Raw genomic sequence first — 6,576 nt, forward strand, 5'->3', positions numbered from 1 at the left:
CATAGCCAAAACTCTTTCAGCCAAGTCCATCTCTTCTCTTTCATTTTGCCCTAGCCGCCTCACCATCTCCACCATAGCCAAAACTCCTCCACTCGGCTGCCTCACCACCTCCACCATCATCTCCGGCCACCCACCCTCACTACCTACCAAGAACACTCCAGCCACACCTCCGTGAAACCCAGACACTCCTCCACTCGGCTGCCTCACCATCTCCACCATCATCTCCGACCACCCCCTTACCACCTGCCAAGAACACTTTAGGCGCGCACCTCCGTGAAACCCAACCACCTTCACCACCTTAGGCACGCACCTCCATGAAACTCAGCCAAGAACACCCCAGCCGCACCATCGACGAACACAAACTCAATTCGCACATCTCTGCGCGATTCCATTCGCGAGCCCCCAAATCCAAAACGACGAGGATAGGCTAAGGTGAGGGATGTTCTAGTGGTGGTCGGAGGCGAGGAAGAAGGGTGGCGCTTGGGCTATGTGCGATTTGTGGTGCTCGGATCTGTGCAAAACAACGGGGATGGCTGGGTTTGCGACGGGGTTTTGTGCGTAGGGGATGGGGGTTTCTGGTGGTGGTCAGAGGTGAGGGAGGAGGTTGGTTCGTGATCAGATCTAGTTTTTTTTTTTTCTATCTTGAGATTTGTGGTAACTGGTTACTTTCACGTTGTTTGTTTGTATATTTTAGGAGGTAACTGTTTACCTTCACATTCTGATGTGTGTATATTTCTGGGTTCTATATGGTAACTGGTTACCTAGGTTACTAAATCATACTTACACTTCTTCTTTTTTTTTTCCTTCAAATGTGATGTTTTTTTTTTTTTCATTTCTAATATGAGTGACTCGTCAACCTCTTATGATAACTAGTTACCCCTCTTATGGCAGTAAGTTACTGATCGCACTGTAACTGGTTACCCCTTCTGATACATGTTATTTAGCCTCTAAGATTATTTTTTACATAAATGTGAAAAAACACAAACAAGTAACTGGTTACCCCTCTAGATAAATGTTATTTAAGCTAGCTGTAGGATTTTTTTTACATAACTTTGAAAAATTAAGTAAGTAACTGGTTACCTTACCCAGGTTTTAAAAAAAAACGTACAACCTAAAAAAAAAAGAAAAATAATAAACACAATTCATATTACAAAAAAAAAAAAAAAAAAATGCAAAACAACCATGGAAAAATTTAATATAAAAATAGTTATATAAAATTAATATAAAAAAATAATCAAATAAGTTAAAAAAAAGAATCAAATTACAAACATACCCTTCCAAATTCATAAAACTTGATTAAGAGTGAAAATATGGCATAAACAAACTTTTATTACAAAAATATGAGAAACTAAACCCATAAAAGTGAAATTAAAACAAAAAAACCATAGATTAACTTTTCTTGAAAAAAAGCCATATTTTTTCACAATCTATTAAAATTCCCATATAATATGTAATTTTCACTAAAAATATAAAACATACTTTTTATACACACTAATATAATATTAATTTCATCTGTACAAGTTCTCACTAACAATATTAAAGTATTAAAATTAATGATACATAATTATACACTTTCTTATGATATGTGAGTATCTTTAACTTACGGACATAATCTTTTTGGCCTTCAAGTATGGTTATTGTTATCTTAAATAATAATTTTTCAAATATTCACAATGTAACGCCTTACTAAACTAGAATCGATACATTATGTGTTTAAAAATTGTGCTCAACTCGTTAAGTGAGTCGTTTGGACTAAAACGTGTAATTAAGTTAATTAAAAATTTGGTATAAAATTTTGGCCAATCGAATGCTACTTTTCACTAAAAAATTTGGTATGCACATGGGAACAAAAAAAAAAAAGTTTATAACTAATACAAGTGAAAATAAGCAAGGAGCATAATACCCGTCCTAAGCGGCAAAACCACTAAACCCTAGATCTCCAAAAGAAGTCTCGACTGTGGCGGTCGAGCAGGCTGCCTATGTACACGCCGTCCCTGAAGCTCTATAACTCATTGCTGGTCCAACTTCCCCTTGTCCTTACTTGCACCACGTAGCACCAGTGAGTCAAGACCCAACACAAAAACGCAATTAAGCAAACAGACAATCAACATATTACAATTATAAATAACTTGCTTAATAATTATAAACAATGCTCAGTAATATTTAATCTATTTATGTAGCCATGGGGCCACCCAAGTGCGCACCACACTTGCTTCATTCATACAGACATAGAGCCGGACAAGCGTAACTCACGCTCCAGTCTCTTGCGACCATAAAGTCGTACCAGTGCGTACCACACTTCCAGATGTAAACAGATATACATTACATACATAGCACAACTATGTAAAGCACATTTTATTCATACTCAAACAAACATTTCAAAACAGAGTTATAGCCATGTTCAATCACAGGGGCTTAAGCCCTAATTTCAACATGGGTGTAGTTTTCTTACCTCGAGTTCCGTGTGAAAGAAGATACGACCTCAAGTGTGATCCCTATCCCGAGCCTTGCTGAAATCTAGTCACAACATAAACATATTGTTATTAGGGATTGAATCCAAATCTCGAGGCTCACTCTGAACCCCAATTTATAGAGCTACTATTCCTAGATGTTGGGACGTTAGAAATATCCCCCGAGCTCCCAAGCCCCCAAGTGGCCCCCCCAACCGGATTCCCGAATCTCTTGAGCCCTACTCCTAAAATTAGCAAAACCAGTTTTCGGGGCACTTGGCGCGGTCGCGTCCACAGAAATTTTAAAGTTTTTGGGGCAATGACATAGTCGCTCCCTGCTCAACACGATCGCGCCCCAGGCCTCGAACCCCCAAATTGAAACCTAATTTCTAAGGTTTTGGGACTCTAGTGCGGTCGTCAGAAACCCAAAAATGCCCAGAAATTGTAGTGTTTTTCCCCAATTACAACTCTACGAATCCCCTTACGGAATCAGACCTGAAACTTGACCCAAAACGATTTTTCTAGCATGTTTTTAACACCAAAACAATCACCAATCAGTTCTACAACCTCAAAACAATATCAAAACGTCATTAACACACCAAAAACACCAAGATATCAAGATTTGCAACTTTGAGCTTTGAACTCAAGCTCACCCTCTTCAAATCTGAGAATTCAACATCAAATTTATAACAACCCAGGGTAGAAGGAGTTACATAACCATTTCTAAACCTATCATCAACCTAAACTCATCCATAAACACAACTCAACCCACTTCAAACACAGGAATTAATCAAACATTCAAAAGCATCAAGAACATGATTGGAACACCCTAGATAGCCAAGACCATTACACCGTGTGTTTTAAATAGTGTTAGACTCTCTAAAGGAGTCTCTTGGCCATAAACGTGTAACTAAATGTGATTAACAGTTTAGGATTAAATTTTTTGGTCAAATAGGAATAACCATTTCATTAAAATATTCACGTTCGTACATGGGATCCAAAAATAACATTTAAAAGGCTAATTACAGTTCAAAAGTTATAACCAGTCGACCTAAGAAACAAAATAGGGTTTGACCCTAGTTCCTCTGAGAAACCCCATCCGTGGTGGTCGAGCAGCCGCATATGTACACGTCGCCACCGAAGCTCTCCAACTAATGGCTGGTCTAACTTTCATTTCCCCTTACCTGCACCACAAAGCACCCGTGAGCCGAGGCTCAACAAGAAAACTTAAAACCATGCTCATAAGCAGTTAACAACATATCATAGAATCATAATAAGCATGCCTAGCAGTAAGTAATAACCCTACACGTGCATGTATTCTATTCAGATAAGTGACTACAATGTCACAATGGGGACCATCGCCCTAGATACGTGACCATAGAGTCACCCCGGGGCTTCTGCCTTAAATAAATGACTAATAAGTTATACTGGGGCTCGTTGCCCTAGGATATGGGACTATAGAGTCACACCGGGGCCCACTGCCCTATCCTTTGTATAACCACCCTTAGAGCTGGCCTAGTGTACCTGGCGCTTTAATTTTCCAACGAACATAGGGTCAAACAAGCGTATGGCACACTCTTGATTAGGCCTAACAATATCGACCAGCGCTCAGCATGCTATTGCCACCCTTGACTTATAAGTCAATGCATTCTGTAACGACCCAAAAGTCCTAATAGGGTTTAATGCCTTGATTAGTGTGCCGGGAGGGCATAATTGGATATGTGTGTGATTACGTGATTTAAATGCGTGACTATGTGGCATGCATGATATATATGATGATGTGAATATGTTTATATGCATGTTTATGAGTATTAGATATGCATGTGGGTCCTTTATTGTTTATAAGGGTATATCTGTAATTTTGGCCTGTTAAGGGCATAAATGTGATTATACGTGTTAAATCGTTGAGACAACATTATTATGTGGATATATTTGTAGTACACAACTCTGATCCTAGTGAGCGGATTAGCAAAATAGTCACAGTAGGGTTTAATACCCAACTTGGGGTGAGCCTAGGGGTTTAATACCCTCTTCTGACTTCTGGGTTTCTTTGAATTAGCTATTGCCCCGCTGTTATCACAGTACACAACAAGTGGCAAATCCATGCCTAGAACAACTTCTAGATCAATATAGAACTTCCTGAGCCACACAACCTCTTTAGCTGCTTCAAAAGCTGCTATGTATTCGACTTCCATGGTGGAGTCTGCAATACTGGGTTATTTAATACTTCTCCAAACTACAGCACCTCCTCCAAGTGTGAAAACTGATCTAGATGTCGACTTTCAACTATCTTTTTCTGATTGAAAATCAAAATCAGTATATCCAGTGGGATTCAGGTCTCCACCTGAATATACAAGCATGTAATCTCTAGTATGTCTATGATACTTGAGAATATTCTTTACTGCTGTCCAATGACTCAATCCAGGAATGGATTGATAACGACTGATTATCCCTACTACATAATAGATGTTAGGTCTGGTGCATAAAATTGCATACTTTAGACTGCCTACTGCAGAGGCATAGGAATACTGTCTCATGTCCTCCTCTTCCTGAGGTGTTTGTGGACATTGTTCTTTATACAATTTAACTCCTATCCGGGTAGGCATACTGCCTTTCTTGGAGTTTTGCATGCCAAAGCATTCTAGCACTTTATCAATATAAGTTGCTTGAGACAGTGCCAAAACTTTGTTCTTTCGATCTCTACAGATCTGAATTCCCAAAACATGTCATTCCCAATGAGTAGAATATCATCAACGTAAAGAACGAGGAATACCACAATCTTATCTTTGATTTGTTTGTAAACACAAGGTTCATCAACATTTTGTACAAAACCAAATATTTTGATTGTTTCATCAAATCTAAGATTCCAAGATCTCGAAGCTTGTTTAAGTCCATTAATAGACTTAAGAAGCTTGCAAACTTTTGCTCCTAACCTTTAACTTTGAACCTTTCTGGTTGAGACATGTAAATAGTTTCGTCAAGATAGCCATTCAAAAAAGTTGTTTTAACGTCCATTTGCCAAATCTCACAATCCATGCAAGCAACTATGGATAAGAGTATGCAGATAGATTTGAGCATGGCCACGGGTGAAAAAGTTTCTTCATAATCAACTCTTTCTTTCTGTGTGTAGCCTTTTGCTACTAGTCTTGCTTTGAAAGTCTCCACTTTCCCATCTTCTCCTCTCTTCTTCTTGAATATCCATTTGCAACCAATAGGTTTAACATTTTTAGGTGGATCTTCAAGAGTCCAGATAGAATTGGAATACATCGATTCCATTTCAAGGTCCATGGCGTTTAGCCATTTTTCTTTGTCAGAATCTTCCATTGCATCTCTATATGTCAATGGATCATCTTTGTTTGTGTCAGACACAAGCATCTGAACTTCATGTTCATATCGTACTGGTTGTTTACCAACCCTCCCACTATGACGAAGCTCTCTATTGTTCTGACTAGAACTAGCAATATCCTCTGGCTGTTTTTCATTTGTCATTTCTGGTGATTGGTCTTGTTTACTTGAGACCATTTCCTTAAGTACGACTTTACTTTGAGGTTGGTGGTTATTTATATAGTCATGCTCCAAAAAAGTAGCATTTGTAGATACAAACGTTTTCTTATCTGTAGGACTAAAAAATATACCACCTTTTGTTTCTTTGGAATATCCTACAAACATGCACACTTCAGTGCGTGATTCCAACTTCCCGGTCTTTCCTTTAAGCACGTGTGCAGGACAACCCCAAATATGGAAATGACATAAACTAGGTTTGATACCATTCCATTATTCCAATGGTGTTTTTAGAATAGACTTAGATGGAACAACATTAAGTATGTATAGAGCACATTTTATTGCATAACCCCAGAATGTCAAATGCAATGATGAGAAACTAATCATCAATCTAACCATATTCAATAAGGTTCTGTTCCGCTTTTCTGAAACACCATTTGTTGTGGCATTCCAAATGCAGTGAGTTGGGATTGAATTTCATGCTCACGCCTTAAATTCATAATCTAAGTACTCTCCACCTCGATTTGATCGAAGTACTTTTAGTGATTTACCTAATTGCTTTTCAACTTCTGCTCGAAATTATTTTAACTTACTATAGGTTTTAGATTTCCTTTGCATTAAGTAT

This window comes from Humulus lupulus, chromosome 1, assembly GCF_963169125.1.
Source record: "Humulus lupulus chromosome 1, drHumLupu1.1, whole genome shotgun sequence".
NCBI lineage: Eukaryota > Viridiplantae > Streptophyta > Magnoliopsida > Rosales > Cannabaceae > Humulus > Humulus lupulus.